The sequence below is a fragment of the Stegodyphus dumicola genome, chromosome 10, assembly GCF_044657685.1.
Source record: "Stegodyphus dumicola isolate Sdum_Otavi_A_Nest chromosome 10, ASM4465768v1".
NCBI lineage: Eukaryota > Metazoa > Arthropoda > Arachnida > Araneae > Eresidae > Stegodyphus > Stegodyphus dumicola.
In genome coordinates, this window is record NC_140777.1 from 172,640,357 (window position 1) to 172,665,137 (window position 24,781).

At 31.6% G+C, this 24,781-nt stretch overlaps 2 long non-coding RNA genes across 6 annotated transcripts in view; one reads left to right on the forward strand and one right to left on the reverse strand.

The window, feature by feature from the left end:
• LOC146995202 (uncharacterized) overlaps positions 1-24,781 on the reverse strand; it is a 431,299-nt gene that overhangs the window by 313,198 nt on the left and 93,320 nt on the right. The window lies entirely within an intron of this gene.
• On the forward strand, positions 13,025-14,625 carry LOC118181769 (uncharacterized). Its single transcript, XR_004756946.2, has 3 exons — positions 13,025-13,124; positions 13,443-13,526; positions 14,335-14,625. It is a non-coding gene; the product is annotated as an uncharacterized LOC118181769 (long non-coding RNA).

Genomic DNA, 24,781 nt, shown 5'->3' on the forward strand with positions numbered 1-24,781 from the left:
GTTAACGTTTTACAAAATATGAAATCGATCATAAAACAAATTCCAAATTTGGGTTCAAGATGCCCCTATTCGCCGTAGGATTACGTCATTCAACGTTGGATGGCTCTAGGTGACGTTGTTTTATCACAATGCGAGAAATAGACATACATTTATGCAGATTTTTCATTATTTAATTTCTTCAAACGTAATACAGGGCGATAACATTTAGTGGCAACAGTTTGAAAAGCGAAACGGACATTCAGAGCGAGTCGACCCAAAATCGTAAAACGAAAACAATAGTCCCTCAGGGACAAAGCCCCTTTGGACTAACAATTCATGAATATAGCCATATGCTAATACGCACTACCACTACTAAGAAGGGTAAGTTCGAAATTCTCAAGTTATAAAATATTATCAAGTCATATTAAAGACAAAACACTAGAGCTTAATTTGTAATATAATTTAATATTAACATAACTTAATGACATAAGCTTTTGTTTGAGAACTGTTGAGATTTAACAAAACTTGAAGCAGTGGGTCAGTTTAATTCGTTAAAGGGAATAAATGATTGCTTTTAGGTACTCCAGCGGTTGAGTTCAACATAGTTTAATGCCTGTGAAAAGCCCAATCCGTACCGTGAAATAACCATTTTGTGTTATCTAATACCACAGTAAATGAACGACATGCATCTACGGAGGATGCGACGGAGGCTTTTGCTTCACCACGAGTTGCAGGGAGGGAGTTTTCCCCTTCGAGACCGTTCCCTCTATTTCTCTACGCGGAAGAAACGCCCCGTAACAAGCCACGATATAAACCGCGTGAGCGGAATGTCAACGAGAATGGCAACCCAGGGGTTGCAAAGCTCGCCAAGCCGCCCTCTTATACCAAGGCACTGGAATGCTATTCTTTGTATTCAAAGAAATTTGTTTGTAAAGTATTCCGAATTGCTTTTGAAAGCCAAATGGAGATAATGGACAGAATTTGTATAACAAAGGACACATGGGCTATAAATTTTGCCTTACCTCTAAATTAGTTTAAATTGGACAGCTTTCTCAAACTTTCTGATGTGGGAAGTTTTCCAGATTGAAAGGAATATCTGAATAAAAATGCTATGTCTGTAGTTGAGAAGTAAATGATAGTGGTTAAAATAAGTCATTAATAGTTAGCGATTCTTTTTCAAATAAAGAATTCCCCTTTCACTTAGGGTCTGTTTGCTTTATCCAGCATATTAGCTTGCACTTAGAACGTATGATCCCCTTTTTTGCAAATGCTTATGGTTGCAATTGGAAGGGAAAAGAAGGCAAGCTTAGATTGGCGTAGATTTTGCATAAAACTCATTTTCCAAGGCGATCTAAACTTAGGGTCCTCTTCCTCAAAGACAAAAACGTTTAGCCTGAAATAACAGATAAAAGGAACCAGTAGGATAGCAGCAAATACCAAAAACACGATATTGTAGGGAAAAGAGCAAAGTGGTTAAAATATCAAAATATCAAATCTTCGAAAAATATAAGTTACAATAAATTAATGGTAAAACACCACTTGCGAAAGCTACTAAATTACGAAATATTAACTAAGAATATCCCAATACTAGAATATCAAACAGAAATTAAACCAAAAATTAACAAATTAGAAGACGAGAAAATAGGAAAATTAAAACTCGCAAACGCCCCTGAAGCGACTTTCCGTCAATCAAAATTAAATTGAGTTCGAACTTATAAAATGGCGGAAGGAGATACACAGCAAAACGTCAAGAAATTTCTCGTGTCGCAAAAAGAATAATCAGAAGAGAAACAGTCAATATAGAATTTAAAATTAGGCAGAAAGGTAATGATCGACTAACGTAGATTTTGAAAAAAGTGCTCCGATTTCGAGGATGATTAGACTAAATATCTCTTATTCGGGAACAACACTCTTTCCATTCTTAAGAAAAGCAGTGATATTCCGTGTGTGATATTTGATCACTCACGAAATTAATAGGTTACTTTAGGTCAGTGGTCTTACGTCATTTCTCTTTAATAAAATTATATTTTGTTGAGCAGTTGAACAATATATAATTTATTATTCAAAAATCATTACTATGTAATTTATTATTCAAAAATCATTACTATATAATTTATTATTCAAAAATTATTGCTATATAATTTATAATTCGTTATTATTTATTTATTATTCCTTATTTTTTATTAAAGAAAATTAAATGTTTATAAAATACTTAATACTTTAAAACGAGAGTCTAATTCTATCTTCTCTGTTATTTTTATAGTATTAACAAATCTAAATTATTTCTTATCTTCACGTATATCTCTGCGATATTTAAGTGTCAGTAAACAGTTCTAATTAGGATTTGAATTACAGATGAATACTCCGTTCTCGGATGACTTAAGTAATAAAGAAATAAGTGTTTTCGAATTTATTATTTGCTCACGTACCTTTTCATCATGAACAGTGAAAAGTAAATTTTCCCCCTTGATTACACATGCCTATATTACAAGAGTTTTGAAACTCGGCAAATTGAAACATTGTTATAAAAAGACATTCTCTTCTATGCCTTGATATAAATAAATACTATATCTAGGTATGCTAGAAATAGCCTTAATGTTGCATTATTTTAAATATTACACTCTAAATTTCTCAGAGTGAGATTTGAAGCGTGACAGCAATTTTCGCTCCGTTTCGTGTTAAACAAGGCAAGTTTACTGTTTTGGTAACAGAACATATTTTTCCACTTGCGAAATGACCTTGGAGAAGGGAGTGAGTTAAGGGGAAGAACGACTTTCGGTCGTGCCCCTACCCTCGCAGAGTGACCATGCAGTTTTGCTGAGACGCTATTTTAAGTGAGGACAGTTGTCTCCATCGTAACAATGAACGCAGCTCCTCTGCCAAAAGTAAGTTTAGTTTTAATATATATATACAATTATTTCTTAATAGAAATATCTTACTTATCATAAATTATAGTCTTATATTTTAGATTTATGTGTAAGAATTGAAGGATGTAATAAAAAGGAGTTTTAGTTGGCTCTTTTTTTAGGTAAATTTGCTTTAAGAGTGTATTGCTGTAACTTCGTTTTATTTATTACGTACTGTTAACACAATAAAAGCTATATATATGGATGGTACTTTTTGTAAACACTTCTTAAACAATTTACACAACACTATCGACTTTAATTATTCAAATTCAGTTTTGCATGCATTCTTAATTCGAGTACAAAGAACAGCGGTGGGGGAAAAAAAAATCCATACTATAGAGTTTTAATTTTTTATAACTCAAATTATTTGTTAGAATTGCAAGAAATAAAAACCGTATACTTTACTGAATTCCCTGTTAAAGTCATATCGTTTTCAGCTTATAGCAGTTTTTCATTGATTTTTAACTTTCTTTTTTTATAAATTCTGCTTATAGTTTGTAAAAATAAAATTCACTTACTGTTGCAAATCTGAATTTTTCTAAAGTTTCTACTAGCACTACCTGTGTCATATCAGCATTCTAACACTTATATTTTTGCAAATGTATTATTATTCTCGATAGTGTAGGTGTAGCTAAGGCCTCCTAAACATACAAAAGTCCGGGAAGCCAATAAATATGTTAAGACTGCTTTGGTTTCCGTTTGCGATTTAAAAAAAATCTTGCACTTTCAAAAAGAAAACACTAAAAGTTTCCTATTTAAAATTACGTCCAAAAAGGGCGTTTTTTTAACATTTTGTGTGTTACCGTTATTTATTAAATATCATGTTCTTCGCACTTAAACCATTAAATTCAGTTCAACAGCAATATCGCAAAATAATTTTAAAATGAGAGTAGAATTTCCGAGGCTCGCGCGCTCCATTGTTCGCTTTGAAAGCGTTTACTTTGTTAATCAAAAATTCGTTGAAGTGTTACAAAATATGAAAGCGATAATAAAAGAAAATTCAAATTAGGGCTTCCACATGCCCATATTTTATGGAAGATTAAAGTTGTTCAAATTTTGATGGTTCTAGGTACCGTTATTTTATCACAATGCGAGAAACATACATTCATGCAGATTCTTCAGTATTTAATTTCTTTAAATGTAACACAGGGCGGTAATGTTTGGTGGCAACAATTTGAAAAGAAACACATCGTCAATCGACGCAAAATGTCAAAACGAAATTAATAGTTCTTCTGGGCGAATTGCCCCTTTGGACTAAAAAATCACAGCAATTTAAAAAAAATAATAAGTTTTGATTTTCTGATGTCAAACTACTAGCTATTGTATTATTAAACATTCCATTTAATTTATGCAGATAATTTATTTAATGAGAATTCATTTTCAATCTAAGACCAAGAATAAAATTTTATTACCTTGTCCATTCTACATAGGTTCTATATTCTTAATATTTGTTCCACAGCAAATTGTGAATTAGCTACATTATTGAAATAAAACAAATTTATCTGCTCCTTGTCTTTTTGTTATACTGTAGCACGATAATATATATTTTTTTCAGGAGGCATTACATGATAGCACAAAATTAGCAGATTTTTTAATACTACAAGAAGTTCCTGAAGATGCTGTGAATGCCCTAAAAGGTAATTTCACTTTCTACTCTGTTTTAAATTAAAAACCATAACTAGTCCAGATTTTTGAAAATTCCAGATATTCAAATGATTAAATGCCATATGCATCTATTTATTTTAAGCTAAATATGTATTTACTGACAAATAAATTAAAAGACGCAATACACCAATATGACATCTAATTTACATCAATATGACATCAAATATATATGCCAACAAATAAATGTAGCACCAAATATATATGTACACCAAAATGTTTCTATCTTTTAATGCAAATAAGAAAATTAAAAAAAAAAAATATTTATTTTAAACAAAATGCAAGGCATGCTTTTTCAGACTTAATTAAATAGTACAATTTTTACATGTCTAAACATTTTAATTTCAACTGAAACAAAATGACATTTTTATATGTAAGCCATAAAACCTAAATGTTTGATGCATTTTTATTTTATAATATGAAAATTAAGCAATATTGCCTTATACTTGTGGCAGTGCCTAATATATTAAAAAAAATGAACTTTTATTAACAAATAATAAAATGCACAATTGAAAAAACAGCTTCCTCCTCCCTTCTACTGCAGGAGAAAATCTAATTCGACAGGTTATTTTTATTTATTTATTTTCCCCCCACCTAAGAAAACTTGTCAGGCATACTTTCAAAATTGTCCGAATGTCTACTAATTTAAACATGATGATATTTTATGATTCAAGATTAATTCATATACATCAACTCAATAGTCACAAAGTTAAACTAATGACATTTACTGATTACTTTTCAAGATTATTGCCTTTTTATTTCAATTGGACATTATATCTTGTCCTAGTGATATTAAAATGACTGAGAGGATCTGATGAAGTAATGTAGAAAATAATATAACTGCTTACATTAGCAAAAGCTATTGTTGTATCAAACAAGTCTTAAACTTTTTCTTATCCACAGTCCTTCAAAGTAGGAAAGAAATGGAAGTAACCTGATCTTAAGAAACTCATATGAATTCATTTTCTGGTTTAGATAGGATTTAAAGACCCAGGCAACATAGATTGTTTACATTTTCAATTACTAAGTTTTTATGTGAATACTTAGTTCAGAGGTGTTGCCAGAGCTCTTGCTGCCTCACTTGGTGCACAATAAAAAGTCTATAAAATATCAAAGTGATATGTATAAAAACAAAATATCTGGGTTTATTTTTTAAATAAAACATTAATTATAATACCGTAAAGTATTATAATTAATGTTTGAAAATCAGTATGGTACAAGTACTATTTTGCTTGTTTTCCTATAAACAAAATCATTAATAGTATTTTGAAAGTTTGATTCATTACTCTATCAGCTGATTTGTAGACAGTATGGTACAATTTTATCAGTCTTAGGCGTATTTCAATCCATTTGTACTTTGCAAAAGTCTTTTCACAACAGTCGTGGAAAAAATTTACAGATGTAAATCAGCATTTGGAACTGCATTCTAGAAATTTTATAAACTGCAGAAGTTCAAAGTTATCAACCGTCCACCTCTCTGTTTCATCTTCGAAAATACAACCGCAAAGTATACAGAAAATGTAAACGCTGTCGAAGCACAAAGCTCGTAATCCCCAAAAAGGAATTCTCATATGGTCTCCTCGGTTTCTTTCACTGATGTTCAAAATTTATTTGCATATGTCGTTTTTTCTCAATTTATTATTATTTTGTCTGATTTCCATACTATGTTTTCTAAAAGTGATTTGAAAGTGTTTGCAAAGAAAATTTAGAAAACTGCATACTCGAGTTCTTGTCTCGGCATGAAATGAAATTCAACGGTTAAGATACAATCAAGGATATTTTAGAATTCTGATTAAAGAATGTGTTCTTCTAAGGTAATGGGTTGCCAAAAAGTTTCTTAATGTTACAGTTTTGGGGCCAATTTTGAGAAAATGGGGAAAGGCTAAATTGATTTCAGTTACTAACATTTATTTTATGTAATTTACTCTTATGTAATTTTTACTTGCGTATGCTTAATATTATGTTTTTTTATGTTCATTTAAATTTATATGCACTAAATATCATGTTTCACAGGCTGATTTTTATTTATAAATGCTTAATATCATGCTTTTTCTCCGATTATTAATGCACATCCCCTAAATATTGCCCACCAGCGAACGAACAGTAAAGTCGCTCAAATCTGGTAGTTTGGTTCTGGGTTCGAATCATGTGAAGGGGCTGGCTGCATGGGCGCTTTCATTGTTTTTCCCATGTGCAACATGTATACGAACCAATTTCCCTTAGAAATACCTCCACGAAAGCATCCTTCCCCTTACACAGATAGTCCTTGAGGCTTTGCAATAAGCACACACACATTCTAATATCATACTCCTTCTCCTAATATACATTTATATGCAACAAATATTATGCATTTTTGCCTGCCTATAAGCTTAATAATTTTCCGTCTACTTAACATCACTGTTGAAACTATTCCCGGTTAGCCACGAACCCACCAGCGGCCGAACGGTAAAATCGCTGTAGTTCGGTCAAATCCTGTGAGGTTCAAATCTCGTGAACAGGTTGGCTGCATGGGCTTTTCGTGATTTTCCCCATGTGCAATATGTATATGAACCAGTTTCCTCGATGAAGGCATCCCTTCCCTTAGGCTGATAGCCCTCAAGACTTTGCTGTAATCACATAAACCAAACCAACTAGATTAGCCGCCACTGAGGAATTTCGCGAGTAAAAAAGAGGCTTATTCTCCTCTTCCTAAGCAGTGATGGAAATAAAACTCAAGTATTTTAACTATCGGCGAAAAACATCAATGTGACCATAATTTGTTAGTATTCATAATTTTCATTCTCAGATTTTAGTGGAAAACATAACAAGTAATGTTAAAATCTCTACTTCTTTGAATATTTTTTTAAGTTATTCTATAACTGAAAATCAGTTTGCTTAGTTGAAATAATTCATAAATCATATTTAGGTGCATAAAAATATGCATAGCAATTATTATCATATTAACAATGTTTCTAATGTTTGGTAATTTTTTTAAGGTCAAAATTAAAGTTACACTTCTACTATTCAAAGATGAATTGCTCTAAATGTCAAAAAGTTATTAAAGGTGGGCTCAAAAGTTTTTCTCGGCATTTAAGACATGCACATGGCTTTACCACTTCCAAAATGTTTACTTCTGGTTTTTGCTGTGGTCAGGAAGGATGTAGCAGAACTTTTAAATTTTTCAAATCTTTATTAAGACACATTAAAAAGGACCATTTAAGTCTGCATGATGAAAACAAAATCTTACACGGACAAGATGAAATAATAACTTCAAATTCACAAGAAATACATAGTGATATGAATAGAGAATCTCAGGATAATTCAGAGTTCACAGAATACTCACCCAGTAATACAAAATTTGTTGCACTAAAATCTGCTGTTAAGATGATTGCCGATCTTCGTTCAAATAGCAGTTTTACCGCTACATCCCTTAACCTTGTAATGAATGAGACACAGGCAATTTTTTTCGGAAATGCTAGAATTCTATAAAAACCAAGCATCTGTTTTTCTTAGTTCGCAGGGTTTATCTTCTAGCAGTGAAAAAGTGCAGACATTTTTAAAAAGTTATGACATTGGAAACATTTTTGATGGCATGTCAACAACTAAAGGACAAATAAAGACTTTGAAAAGCTGTCATAATTTTATCGAACCTGTTGAAATTCCGCTTGGCAGTAGATTGGATCAAGCCCTGAATACAAAAACAGGTCAATTTGAAACCAAAATTGTAAAAGAAACCTTTCAGTATGTTTCAGTCATAAAAACAATTGAAATGGTTTTGTCTAATAGCCATATAAGAAATTGTATCGAAACTGAAACAATTTCTAATGATGGATACTTAAAAAACTTTTGTGATGGAAGCAATTACAAAAATATTTCATTTTTCAAGAAATATCCTAGGGCAATAAGAATTCAGTTATACTATGATGACATTGTTATAAACAATCCCTTAGGAACAAAGGTGTATGAACACAAATTAGGAACGTTCTATTTCATTATACAAAATATCCCTTCTTATATAAATTCAACACTCAATGGAATACATGTCCTTGCACTTTGTCATACTGCAGATGTAACAAAATATGGTATGAGAAGGATTTTGGCTCCATTTATAAATGAACTTACACAGCTAGAAAGTGATAAAGGTGTAACACTTTCGTTAAATGGTGAACCATTCACTTTAAGAGCAACCATTGCTGCCGTGAGCGCAGATGGCTTAGCTGCTCATCAACTGTACGGTCTGCTTAGTCCATCAGCTCGTCACTTTTGCAGGATGCGTATGATAAGCAGAGAAGATCTGAATGCAGGTATACATACTGCAGTACACAGAACGAAAGAACTGCACTACGAACATTTGTCCAGCATAGGAACAAATAAATCAATGGAAACAGAAACAGGTGTCCATGAAGAAAGTGTATTACATTCATCTCTTTATTTTCATTTTACTTCGCATTGTTCATTTGATCCCATGCATGATTTACTTGAAGGAATATGCCCTATGGAACTAAAATTGGTGTTACATCATTATGTGTGTGAGAAACAATATTTTAATTTAACATTGTTTAATGGAAGAATACATTCCTTTAAATATGGATCTCCTGATGTAAAAAATAAACCATCTTCGAATTTTTCCCTAGCTAATTTACAAAAACTTTCAGATCACAAACTAAAACAAAAAGCAGCACAGATGTGGACCTTGATGAGAGTATTTCCTTTCTTAATTTCAGATAAAATTCCAGAAAATGATAATCATTTAAATTTAATTTTGTTATTGAACAGAATACTCGAAATAGTCCTCTCACCGAAATTGAAAATTTCCGCGTTATCGTATTTAGATGATTTAGTAATTGAGCATGGAGATCTGTTTAAATCTCTATTTCCCAACATTCAGCTAATTAATAAGCACCATCATTTAACACATTATGGTGACTGCATTGAAAGATCAGGTCCAATACGTCATTTGTGGTGCATGAGGTTTGAAGCCAAACATAATATATTTAAGAGACATGGCAGTGCAATTTGCAATTTCAAAAATATTCCGAAGAGCATGATTAGATTATGTCAAATCTCTCAATCTGCATTCTGGGGTCATAATGAAAGCTTTAAACTTAAAGTAACATGTAATAAAGGATCAAATAAATTAGTGAAGCATACAATAAGTAAGAATTCCTTATATGAAATGGGCTTCGTAGATGATGACACAATATTTGCAGCAAAAAATGTTCATGTATATGGAACAGAATATCGTGTGGGACTGTTCGTAGCAATGAATAGTGGAATTGAAACTACAACGGGAGATCCAATATTCGGGCAGATAAAAGAAATTATTGTCTTTCAAAATGAACAAGTTTTTTTATTCTGCCAGATATATTCAACTCTGTGGCTGGATTCTCATTTGAATGCTTATAGAGTAACTGCAAAATGTGAACACTCTTTAATTAATACGGAAATTCTGCCAGACTACAAGCCCAAGCAGTTATGGAAAGATTATAAAAATGCTGAAACTTTCATTTCTCTACATCACATTCTTTTATGACTCATTTATATAGGTATGTTCAAACTGTATTTTTTTAAGTAAAATATTTCATAAAAAATTTCATCGCTTTTTTTTTTTTTTTTTTTTTTTTTTTTAATGAAACAAATCTTAAACAGCTAAGGTTGCTCATTTAAAACTTTTATTACTTAAAGTTAAGAAAGGTAGTTTATAGATTTCTTTAAAGACTAAGAGTTAGGAAGTTCTTAAACTAGAAACCATATTAAGAGAAATGTTTATCTTATCAAATGCATTACAAGCACATATAATTTTCATTATACGTACTTTTAATGTCATAATTTGTAAATGGACATAATGAATTGATAAAATAATTATTATCAATTGAGCGCACAGCGAAAGTAACAAAAATTATTTATTGATGCTGGTAATTAACCAAATTAATTAAAAAATACCTTTTTAATTTACTAGACATGTTTTTGGGAATAAAATCTGTCTGAATACTTTTAAATATATAAATATCTAATTACCGCTCAAAATTTTGAAGTTCCATTTAACATGGCATTTGATTTATCTGTGATTTTGTAATGTAAATAAATCGTAATATTTATGAGAATAAATTAATATCATATATAACCACTGTTAAATCTATTGAAATTGTTTATTACACAGATTTAATTTCAAGTTTTTAATATTTAAAGATAAGAAATAGTAAAATTTTATATAAATGAATAAGTTATTCAATAATTTTTTAAAGATTTCTTTCCTGTTTTTTCTAAGTAATTTTGTCCCCTTATAGTTTTGAATTTGCTGTTCTTTCACCTTGTCTGTCATTCTGCACTATATTGCACTGATTGATATTTAGTTGTCATTAAAATTTAGGAAGAATGTTATACTATATATTTCTTACAGAAGAAGGCGTCACTGGGTTGACATTTCCTGATATCACAGAAGATGACTTGAAAGAAATGAACATAAAATTAGGGCCCAGAAAGCATATTATGCAAATTGTGAATAGAATAAGGGTAACAATATATTTTCAATAATGGAATAACAGTGAAGAATAATTTTATATTATTATCTGAAAAGTCATTTTCTTTTTAGTGCCCATCAGTTCAAGCAGTTGCTTCAATACCATCAGATGAAAAATGCACTGAAAAGGTCTGTGAAGATGCAAGTGCCATTTCAACACAGAATATACAAAGAAAAGAGGAGTCTTTAGACATATCCAAAATACATAACCAGTGTATTTCAAACAAGGTAATAAAATTTGTCTTTTCGTTTTAATTATGTAAAAGAACACGTTGTGATTTATTAGACGGTAATTACAATTTTCTCAATTTTCTCAGGATTCTTTTGATATCAGAAAGTGGGTCAGCAGTCACCCACAAGGCAAACAGCTCTGTGACAACCTGGATAGGGGTTCCTACAAGACTGAAGACAGGCAGCTGCTAGTTAGGATAGTCTGTTTAAAATTAGTAAATTTATGTGGAACTGTGCAAGTTTTTTTTAGTGAACTTGAATATATTTTCATTGATTTAAGTCTAGAAGGTATAGATACATTCTGAAAATTAAGAAAATATTTTATTTTATATGAATTTCAAGAATTTTCCATTAAATTGCTTTTTTTTTTTTTTTTTTTTTTTTTTTTTTTTTCAGCTACCCATCCTCAGAATGGAAGGAACGTACTGCAGAGGCATTAGTAGATGCATTTCCGTTGTTAAAATCAAAAAGATTCCCACATGGGCATGTAAGTGTTCTTTAATTTTCAAAACATTACTTTAAAACATGTTATCTAGTTATGTGATGTGTATTAATTTATGTGCAGGAAAGCTTCTATGATAAGACCACAGGAATAGGCTTTATAGAGTTTCGCCTGAAAACGCTTAGGAAGACTCTAAGTCCATCAAAGAAAAAAAGATTAGCCAAAACTTCAAAAATCTGCAGAATAGAACCATCTCTTGAAACAGAACGTTTGACTAAAGAGGATTTAGAAGAAAAGGTTTTTTTCAGCATTCGTAAAATTCATATTCATAACATTTAAAAATACTTCTGTGTTATAAATATTTCATCTATACTTAAAGAAAATGTTTGAAAATTAGTGCATATAAATTTTTTGTTATAGATAATGTGGATGAAATTTAAAAATCCCATAGAACCCAATAGACAGGCAATTTCAGATATATTGTCCGAAACAATGGCTGACAGACAAACTGAAATAAGAGATTCAGGCATTACCATAACAGATGTTTTGGAGAGATATCCCAGGCTGCAAGATTATAAAGGAGATATGGTAAGAAATTAAGCTAATTAATTTTCAGTTAGTAATTGCACTTTAAATTTACATATACGCATAGTGTATATTGGTGATCTTTAAAATGTGTCGAGCCAGTAAACTAAAATCAAAGTTTCAGCAAAATCAATTCAAAGAATTTCAGTTCAAAATCATTTTTCAGCATTATGTTAAAACACATAAGTTCTTGTAATAATTTTCATTCAGTATATGCTTAGTTTAAGAAACTGAACCATTAACCACATGCATTCAGTTTTTAAAATCAACATTTTTATGAATATGTACTAGATAACCTATTTTTGATTTTTGTATAAAGTTACTGGAAATTATGTTGTGTTTGCAGATTGATGCAGAATTTTTACGCATGCATCCCAATTCAGACACTTTCTTGGGAAAGTTTTCATCTTTTTATGTCCCAAGAATTTTGAGATATGTGGAAACAAAACGGCCTGATCTTCTGGTACCAAGTATTGCTGATTTCAATGGTAAAGATCTTTAAAAATTTAACTTGGATTATATATCATATAATACTTTAAAACTTTTTTATGTACTGTTTTAATTACCTAAAGTAATTTTTTATCTATTACTTGCATTGGTCATTCTTAAATGGTTTATAAAGTTTTTTCTTCTGGCTTGTAAAAGTAAGCTGTAAATCCATGTACCTCTAGTGCCAAAGACCTTTTTAATGATATTTTTGTAATCCTTATGTAATAAAAGTCTGTGTATTTTTTTCATATATGTAGATGACCTAAAAGCATTAGTTTTGCTCCCAGAACTTTTGCCCAGCCCAAATTATGGTAAAGGAAGAGGGAAAAAGGTAAAAAAAGGTCTCATTCATTATTAATGAGTAAATACTTGGCATAAGTCTATGCATAAAAAATAATTTCATATGCTTAGCTAAAATTCTTTTAATAGGATAATATTTTTAGTTTGTAGTGTATGTGTATGCAAATAAGCTATTGATACTATATGTAAGTGAACTGAGCTGCATATCCTTTGAACTTTGCTACATTTTCTTTCTTGAAAGGTTCATGTGTGATATTTATGTAGCTTCAATTAATAATTACATTTCACATGCAATTGTTATCCAGTTTATGTCTTTTATATATATATACTTTTATTTTTATTTCTGTAGAGTAAAGGCAAAACAAGTATTTTGGCATCAGGCTGTTATTTACAAAAAAACATTCCAAATTCTGCACTTCTAATATTTGCTAATGTAAGTATTTATGAGTTTTGTATGCTTTGCACTTTCATTTTAAGAGGGCAGATCATATTTAAACGAGCCATTTTACAACAGTGAATGTATTTGGCCTCATGTGGCTAAAATTCATGTTCTCAAGCTGCTTTCAACTGTTGTACTCACAGATGATGCATCGTCATTTAGCTAATTTCTGTAGAATTGAAATGGCATTGATTTGAATGTCACCTACATACTAGCAAATATTTCGAGAGAATAAGAAGGTTTGTATTATGTGTGATGTCTTTGTATCATCTAAAGCATAACAGTAATCATTTCTATGCATGTATCATATAGTGAACATAGATTTTTTTTACTTGTAAAGTGATGGAGAAATTGCTTGAATTTCAAAAAGTAATTCCAGTCAGACTAGGGCAATTATGAAATCAAGAACAAACATCATAGTTTAATGTGAAGAAATGATACTTGGTTTCATAAGAATAAGCCAGACTAATTCTCCATATTCTTTGTTCTTTTTACATTATTTATTACACTTTTCATGAAGAAGCAATGCACAAATAGCAGTTTGCATTACTATCCTATTCTATATTTGCATCAATATAATACTTAAATATTCCTATATGTTTTGATACTGCACTTTTACAGAAACTAAAAGCAAAAGATTCTCTATGTGCATAAAATTACTTGAGTGGTATTTTTGTATGAAGAAAAAAATTTTCTGGCAATATTTTTTAATTGGAAAGATAAACTTTCTAATATGAATAATTGGTATTTGACTTGTTCTCATAGATATGGATGTATTCTTAATGACGAAATTTATTTTCAGGGAATAGAAGACATGGAGTCTCTTGAACCAGGGCAAAATAAGCAACCGATTCTAGTGTGCATTTCAAATTCATTTTACATTAAAGCAGATAACAAGTTAATAGCATGTCCAAATCACGCCATGAAGGCATTTGACATTTTATTTAAATCCCATTTCGTATTTAGTGTGCAATATGCACATGTATTAACAAATTTTTACAATTTTATGGGAAGTTTTTTATACAATATAAGTACTCCTAGAGCATGTGTGGACTCCTTAAATACATGTTTCAGCAACATAGCTATTGAGTAAAAATTTATTGCATTTTTAATATTTTTATTATTGAGTAAAAATTTATGTATGTATAATATGTTTGTTAATAAAGAGTTTTTCATGTATTGCTTGTTTTCATTTATTTTTAAATTACTTTGTTCATGGAAATTATTATAATTCTAAAGATTAATGATTTCTACTCATATTTAACCAATCAATAAAGTACATATTAATTTTCAGCAGAATTATGAAACATGAATGTGTATCTTACACATGTGAGCTAATCCATATTATTTCACTTTTACTTTATTCTTTCCACATGAGACTTGAAACTAGAATTAACATATATAAAAATAAGTTATAGTCTAAAAGTATATGTAAACAATTATTCACCTATAATGATTAATGTATAGGAATTTGTATGCATATAACTTCTCAAAAGTAAAAAGTGTTGTAAGCTAACTGAAGATAAGCTTTATTCATAATTTGGGGTTAATTAATTTTAAGTTCTTAATGATTTTGTAATAAGAAATAGAAACAATTCTTTTGCAGTATATGAAGTTAAAAACAATAGCATGAGAGTATTTTATGGTTACTAATTTTTTGAATCTCATACATTGCAAATAAAGCTGAATAATTTAGGGAAATTAAATTCACATTTTTTTCTTATTTCAATGTATATTAAAATTTATTATTCGATATTTTTATGCATATTATGCTCAAGTCGATAAAGTACTAGTAATATCAATTCACAAATTGTATTAATATATTCACTTATAAGTAGCATTTAAAGAAGTTGAATCTATCAGAATATAATACAGGTTTACTGAGACACATATACATGATCAGCTGTTTTAACACATTCAAATTTTCATTATTATAAAATTTTTCAAGAACTATTTTTGATAAATTACATTTCCAAATATTGTGATTATTTAATTTAAAATTTAGCTTACAATTTACATGATTATGTGTTCTAATCTTGTGAATAAACATAATTTGTTTTTTAAAATTAAAATATGTACACAAAATTTAGAATACATATCACTATACATATATGATTCATCTAAAATGATTTTTTAAATTTCTTTTATGAAACTAAGCATTTTTTGATTTCTCAAACCAAATTTTGAAAATTTCTGAAATATTTATTCAAAGATTTAAGTACCTGAAAAACCTTTTTTATTCAAAAACCAAGCTTTAAGTGCGAATATCTTGCTATTCCAGTTTTTAAGTTGCTTTGATTTTAATATTGCTTAGTATACATAAAGGCAAGAACCATGTTTCTGTGAAATAAAATATATTCTGTGAATTCAAAGTAATTTCATATCAGAAATACCCTGAGAAAGTGATAGTATTACTTCAGAATGTTAAATATTGTAACATGACACCGAATTTTCAATATTTTAATATGGATGTAATATTTTGATATATATACATATATATTTCGCTAGATTTGGAAAGAAAAACTATATGTCCAAATAAAGAAGATATGATTATCCTAAAACAATGCTTTTTATTTCAGTGATGGTCTACTTAATAATCGTCTTCATGACCAATAAATGTTTTTGTAAGTACATAGGTAGCAAATCTAAAACAGCAGATATTTAAAGTCACAATATAGCATGTTAAAAAGTAGTGTAAAACATTTTTTCAAGATAATATTAACCAGAAATCTAAAACTTTACCTCAGCCATAAATTTTGCATAGCAAATATGAATTTTCAGTTTGCCAATAAAACAAATGTAAAATAATTATAAAAATCGCACCATCAAGGAGTGAGCAGACTATTATGACTCCTTGTAATGTGTGTGGTTTCACCTGAATATCGGGCGATATCTCGCTATCGGCAAGAGTGAACGAAGAAAGGGTCACTCCTTTTTTGTGTGAGAAGGAACCACTTTTTATTAGAGTGAAAAGTCGCTCTTTTGAGGTTGGTGCCGTTTTGGCATTAGAGGGAGGTGAGATGTCACTCTTTTGGAGTCGGATACAACTCTTTCGAATTTAGAGTGTATAATGATATTTTTCAACTAAAATCTGTTAAGAGTTCCAAATAAAGCACCACTTCCAATTTATCCCATAATAGTTAAAATCTAATATGTTATTCTCATTCATGATTGTATACGCGTCGTATATGCATGTGCAAGTTTGATCCAAATTAAATACCAAATCTGATAATTTTGGATTATAACACAAAATATTTTGTTCAGAAAAGTTTGTCCAAAGCTTCACTTCCGAGCCGTTCAATTTTGGCCCAAATCTGATATATTGCTCTCATTATATAAAAGTTTTAAATTTTAAAATTGAAAAGTTTGGAGTACATATTAATATCGTTTTTCATTAAAATCGGTTGTGCTCTTCGATTAAACTTTACATGGACACTTCCGGATGTCCATGTAATGTTCAAGTAAGTATCATTTCAAGTTTAGCCAGACACACTTTACCCAAATCTGATATTTTGTTTTCATTAATATAAAAGTTTTAAATGCTAAAATTAAAAAGTTTCGAGTATATTTTAATACATATTTTCATTAAAATCTGCTGTGTACTTCAACTAAAGTACCACTTTCGGGTGTGCATATAGGCTTCAAATAAAGTACCCTTGAGATTATCCAGTTTTCCAAATCCAATCAACTCTTGATATGAATTGGGAAGTCTTAAATACGGAAACAGAAATTTTTGGAAGTTTCATATGAGAGTTATTGCGGATTAGGATATCATCACACACATGTACATAGACAGACTGACACAGAAACACTGTAAAACCAGTAAAAATGTATTATGAGAGCATCAGAACCCTAATTTGTGCTTATTCACTAAAAACTCACTATCCAATTTTGGAAGAAAACATTACTACTTTCCTTACTTATGCGTATAGGTTGCTGAGATGTAAGAAGGTAGAAGTATTTTTGTTACTTTACTTAGCATCTGAGGCAGGTGAATTTTATTTTTTGCTGTGAGAACGGTAATAATAATTATAATAATAATAATAAAGCTTATGTCGTAACAAAGTAGCAGTTGTTCTTAACAAATGTTATGAATGTTTATACAGATATTATAATGAATTAGGCCTTCCTAAACCCATATAATATGCATATCAGTTGCAAAATTTGACAATGCTTTTCCTGTACTTACTAAAATCTTCATCAAAAATAATATCTATTGGTAATGGATAATGATAAAATTCTGTCGTTAACTATAGATTGCAATAGTTTAGCTGTAGCTTTTCTTAATTTTATTCGAACAATGACCTTTTGTAATAACGCTTCTGTGCTTCTTTGTTTATATTTTAGGTTAAAAAAATAAAAAAGGGCCAAGCCCTTAAAATTAAAATATTTTTTTGAGTTTTGTATAATATTTACGATGAAAATCTGTCGCCGTTAATTATTTTCATAAAAAAATGAAGCAAAATATTTGTACGATTTCAACTGATCTGTATTTGAGCAAAGTTTTGTTTCAAATTGTTAGTTAACTGTTAAAAGTATACCTAATTAAATTCTTGTTGTAGTAAGAAAAATTAGATTTTATTTTGTTCCTAGTTTATAGATGATGTAACTATATAAATAGGTACTTGTAAGTACCGAAAAGAAAATTTCTTGGCTGTTTCGCATTCCAAACTTTACAACTTTAACGTATTAATTAGCTATCTCATCTAAAATGTTAAATACACTTGTTGCTAAGAGCCAATGGTTCATTAAATTTCATGAACGTTTCCCTGACAAGATAAGGAGTAAATAGCTGAAGATATATCTTTAATTCTGTTTTAAAAGTACCACTGTAGAGAAACAGTATCTTCACTTCCGTTCTCCGAGCAACGCAACATTTTGGATCTTCTTCTGAAGAAGAGTTTATTTGTATAATTACTTAATTTACATTTCCTTTTTAGAATCTTCCATTCGTTCATTAGGATGACAGATAGATTGTCAAAATAAGAACAAGTTAATATTTATCAAGTGAAACAAATGTCACGATACGATGAACGCGTTTACGAAGGCAGCTAGATTTTAAAACATTTCTTCCGCACGTGTTTTGTAGTGCAGCGGTTAGTACATCCAGCTCGGTATTGCGAAATCCCTCATTCGACTCCCAGAGACAGCACGAACCCAAGCTGAATGATTAAGACCTCCAAGATCCGAGTTCGAACCCAAGGGAAATGGTTTTCGTGGTTTTTCTTGCGCTTAATGTGAATGCGAGCTAATTTCCGTTAGAAATTCCTCTACAAAGACACTCTTTTTTTTCCCTTCCTTTGCGTGTTTTGCCACATTCAAATAACTCAACAACATCATAGTTGCATCGCAAAAAATCTTCCACGCAGACCTTTCTTTTCTTTCAGACGTGTAGTTCCTTAGTGCATATTTTACCACAATCAAATAATACACATCTTGCAGAAGTATTACAATCCTTATAAAGTATTTCTCCCACCTTATTAGCATGCCTAGGTGGTGTGGTGGTCTGCACGCTGGGCGTGTATTCCAGAGGTCCGACGTTCGATTCCCGGCGAAGGCGTTGCTATTTTTCAAGTCTCCTGCTTCCTTTAAAAAAATAATCTAATGTCTTTACAGTGGCGTCCGAACTAAAAGGGTGGTGGATGATGATTCTAAAGAGCCAGGATTTGGCGATTGGGTCCCCTAAAAGCCCCAGTCACCGTTTTAAAAGGGGGAGTATATAAGGTATTTCTCCAGCCCTCTTAGCATGCATTCGTGGTGTGGTGGTCTGTACGCTGGGCGCGTATTCCAGAAGTCCATGATTCGATTCCCGGTGAAGGCGTTGCTCATTTTTCACCTCTCCTCCCTCGAAATAACCTAATGTCTCTACATCCTTATATTCTAAGGATCATACTGTTGATATATTTTAGTAAAATTTCCTGTACGTTTCTCCCTTCGTTTAATTTATAATTTTTCTTCTAATTTGAAACGCACTATTTTTTCCATATAACACGGTGAGATGCGGTTATAGAGACAGACCCCGTTATTTTTGTCCTTTCATCCCTTTATTCCCTCGGGGGCGGGGTGGACATTCGCGCTGAATTTTGATACGCAGCGTAACCCTCTGAGGAATGGAGACTTGCTTGGTAGGTAGCCCAGAACAGGGCTACGAGATTTGTGTTATTATTGCTGTGTTGGCGTTCTGTTTTTAAATCAAGGAAGCAATACACACATTTTTATAAAATTAGGCAAAAAAAAAGGGGGGGCCTTAAGTCGTTTTAAAAAAAAGAGTCGCTAAGCATAGGATACCATGAACTGATAGTATCCTGAAAATGCAATTTTAACGGAATTAGTATTATTAGGAAACATTATTTTAATTTCACAAATACTAATTTAAATTTGAAAGCTATTGCTGTTTAAATTGGAATGCTGTCGTACTGATAATTAATGAATATCTGCAAGATATTTTAGTTAGATTGCTAAATATTTTAGTTCACCGTTTCATTTCATTTATTAAAATGAAGGTCCTTTGCTGTGTTGGTGGCCAGGATGCATCTTACAACTATTAGTGTCATAAAATCGAAGATACGCGGTAATTTTTAAATTACTTTATTTAAAGTTTTAATTTCCAATATGCACAAATTAGGTATCGAAACTCTATTAACTGTGAGTTCTCTTAGATTTAGAGGAATTGATATCCTCTTTGCTTATGTGCGTGCTCATCACGGTTTCTGTGGAAATGAAAGAGCTGATTTCTTAGCTAAAGATGCCTTAAATTTACCCAGTGATGTCAACATTAGCATTCCAAAGAGATATTGGAGGTCCTTTCATTATAAGAAGCTTTTAGTATGTGGAATGAGGAATATATTTCATCTTGTAATGCTAAGGTCACCAAAAATTTCTTTTCTTCTGTTTATCATAGACTGCATTCCGAGTCTTTCCTCTCTATTAATTAAAAGTTTCTCGGTTTTTATCTTGTCACGGTAAATTTGCAAGTTACCTGTTTCGTTTCAATCAAAGATCAAACAATTTGTGTGAATGTTCAAAAAGGGTACCTCAGGATGTGGAACATTTGATTTTCTCCTGCCCTACATTTGATGGCCCTAGATTATGCTTGCAGAATGATTTGAAAATGTTCGGAGTGACTTGCCCAGTGAACTAACTTATCTGTTTCCGTGAAGTCCAGACTGCTGTTCTCTGCTTTTGTTAGTTTTATTTATGCATGCAGCTTTTAACGTTTTAGTTAACTTCTGTAAGTACTTCTATTGTACATTTGTGGTGCACGGGGAGTTTGAATGTTTTCAAATAAAAATAAAAAAAAAAAAAAATAGTTTAGCTGTATTGGGGGGGGGGAAGAGGGCGAACGCACCAATGTAAAATGTAAAGCCTTTTTTTCGGCCTAATTTTGTAAAAACGTGTGAAATGCTTCCTTGATTTAAAAACAGAACGCCAACACAGCGATAATAACACAAATCTCGTAGCCCTCTTCTGGGCTACCTACCCAGCAAGTCTCCATTCCTCAGAGGGTTACGCTGCGTATCAAAATCCAGCGCGAATGTCCACCCCCCGAGGGGATAAAGGGATCAAAGGACAAAAATAACGGGGTCTGTCTCTATAACCGCATCTCACCGTGTTAAGTGCAAAGACTCTGTTGGATGGGATAAGGCAGGGGAACCGTGCAGACGACTTTCCTCTCGTCACTCTGCTTACATATATATGTGAAAGAATTATATTGCTGCTCATCGTGGGGGAAAGAGAAGTGGACATTCGGCAAGAACAGGAAAGGGGGGATACTGTAGACCGGAAAGGTCACGTGGTTGACACGCGCCACCGTAATGTCCTTTCCTGAAGCTTCTCCATCCCCCTCTCCATCTCAGTGGTCATGGGGGACTAATACGATGCGAGTGTTTATTTTGTTTCTGCCGACTTTTTTATCGTCAGACTGGTCGCCATGGGAAAATAAAACATGGACGGTCCATGAAGTGCTGCTCCTGTTCTTGAAGCGTGTATCGATTTGGAATTATCGATAAATCCAAGCATCATTCGATAAAAACGCAGGGATAAATGAATCTTAAATAAGATTTAAGCTTTTAATTAAATTACCTGCAAGCCTAATTTAAATTTTGCAAATACTTTTTCTCTGGGAATTCGAAAAGAAGGCTGTGCTTCAGTTTGATAAATGTGTTAAATCTGTTCTTAATTCTTTTAGCCTTTTTAGAAGAATAACGTTTGTATTTAACAAAGACTTTCCTTATAACCAACGAATAAAAAAGACGCTTCTTACGAATCAGAGATAAAGAAAATACCAGGTGACAATAATCTCATGAAGAAAACTACTTGTAAAAGTGGTGCTAAGCTGAAATTTGACTGATTACTGACGACTACGCAAGCCCATAATCATAGATTTAAGCTTATTTTTATCTGGACAAATTCTAGCAGTTTTTCTTTTCCTGCAAACTCAGTGAAGCATAAGCCCGGATAAAAAGCATTAAGCCTTCAGCGTATAATTTGAAACTGAAGATGCAAGAGCTCTAGTTCAAAGTGCAAGTTTTAAACTCAATTGCCTAATAACAGAATTCTTGTAGTGGCATGCTGTTTAGAAATAGACTGATTTTGAGAACCAAGTTTCCCCCCCCCCCTGTTACGATCTTATGCAAACTATTAGTAAAACACTCAGAGTCATTAAATTGTTCTAGAAGACAGAGAGGATCTATTTTGAATCATTCAACCATCTTCAAAAATTGCTTGCCTTGCTTTTTAAACAGCCAATAGTTCTCCATCCCGAAGGTTCTTCCAAATATTACCAATGACAAAGATTTGTGAAAAAACGCACTTTATGCAAAACGGCAGTCAAGTTGTCGTTACATTATTTGCATTTCAGAACTACGTTACTAAAATCATAACAATCATATGGTTTGCGTTTTAGCTGTCCTTTTAGTATGAAGTTAGAGGAATCGGTTACCATAGCCATGGATGGGCCTGGTTCTAATCTCGGAGAAGAAAGACATGTGGATTTGATGAATAAACGAAATCGAAACTAATCAGCCAGAGCATTTCATAACTGAAATAAATGCTTATTTTGGTCTTAAAAGAAACAGTATATTTATTTTTACAATTTCCAGTCTTGTTTGCAACATGTAACTTATTTTTTACATAAAAATATAACAAACTTTCAAGAAATAAAGCTTACGCAACGCTTATCAAGGAACACTCCAACTAACGACGTTTTCAGCTCGACTCGTTATTGCCACACGGCGAATCTTAATAACTAATCAAAACATCACATCATGTTGCCACTTAGGAAATCTTAATAATTATATATAGAAACATTAAATTATGTTCCTTTACAGACACACAGAGGAAGTGTATAAGGTATTTCTGCCGCCTTCTTAGCATACCTTCGTAGTGTAGTGGTCTGCACGCTGGGCGCGTATTCCAGAGGTCAGTGGTTCCATTTCAGGCGAGGGCGTTGATCGTTTTTCACATTCTCCCGCTTTTAAAAAATATGTTATGTCTCTACAACGTGAAAAATGTGCTATGCTTAGCCGGGACTGTACCTCTCGAATACGCGTTCAGTACGCTTCCAATTACATCACGCAGACATGCGGAAAGAAAGGAACTCACAGAATAAATAATAAATTCAAATACTTTCGCCATTTTATTATTTTTATTATATTGCAAGTATTTGCAGATCTCAAAATGATTACAGCCTAGGTGGGAAAAGAATCCAAAATTAAACACCCCTCCAAAACCTATATTTAAACTAACGTGAGGTCCAAAAATTTTGCTCTCCTTTCTACATTGTTTTTATCGGTCTGCTTTTTAGATATTTATGTATTCATAAAAGCACTTGTGAGTGTATGTGTATGTGTGTGTGTTTGTTCGCTTTTACCTTCTCCCGTAATGAGAGTGCCCATTTAAAGAAGAACACCATTTCAGAAGATGCTTCGTCAACTGATACGAGTAGTATCAATGAAAGAGCCGCGATGGGAACTGATTATGCTAATGACGCTTGAAGATCAGGTTTCTTCTTGAATATACATGAGTTCCGCCGAGCTCCTCAGTGCATGTATTCGTTACAGGAGAGAAGGAAAAAAAACTTAAAGCGAAGTGATTTAAATGCGATGAGAAATGTGTTAACGGTAGATTAAATATGTGTCGCTGTTCCTTTCCAGCCATGTAATTTGATTAATAAATCGTGTTAATGAAGGAGTGTTCTTTTCTCGTGATGACGCCGAGTATTTAATAAGCTGAAAGTTTTATTATGTCCAGAATTCAGCGTGTTTGTTCCGAAGAAGACGAATTGTTGAAGTAAGTTATTCATTCAGGAATTCCCCATTGTAAAGAATATATGTTTATATCAAATAATTATATTCTCTACATAGAAGAAATAATACATAAAAAAAGGAACATAAGTATATGTCTTTGAAGTTTCAGAAGGAAAACTTAAATTGTTTTTAGACCACTTTTAGTGCCCTAAAAATTTTGATTATTAAAATGTTTGCTCATTGTTGCAGTCTTCTGCTAAAGTTTCCGAGTTTTTTAATGGGTGTTTCCCAGTGAAATATTTAATTGCTTAATATTTCATATCTCGCTTGAAGCATTCATCATTAGCTTAGTAACTAGCATAAATGACTTCTGTTTAGAAAAGGAAAATATCTGTGCATGCATCTATATTTGCTGTCTGATAGGATCTTTGGTATTTATTCACCTTTTTTATTCTTTTAATTAATAAAACTATGGAAATTAGAACTAAAGCTACTTGACGTCATAAAAATATAAAATATCTGTTGTGGACACCATATGGCTTCTTTGTACGGCCTATTTAATTATACTCATTTTTTGCTGCGCTTCATTTAAACTTTATATATTCGAATTTCATTAGCGATATATTTTTCATTCAATTAATTCAGTTCTCATTTCGCAACGCAAAAATACATAAAAACTAATAGCATCTTCATTAAAAACTGTAAAGTACAGGAAAACCTAAAACACGAAATACAGTTAAATAAAATTCGCCTTTCTAGGCAAAAACAAGAAATTCGGCAAGCGGACAGGAAGACAAAATTTTCGGTGCACAAAATTGAAAGTTACTTGAAATTGAAAGTTACAAAATTGAAAGTCCCACAAAACGTTACTGAATTTAGTGCACAAACTAGTTTAATTCACGATTCCACTAAGATTTTTCAAACATAAACAAATGGCGGCCTCGTTAGGCTTAGCACCACTTAAAATTTTAAATTCTTGATAATTATAGAGCTATTGCATGC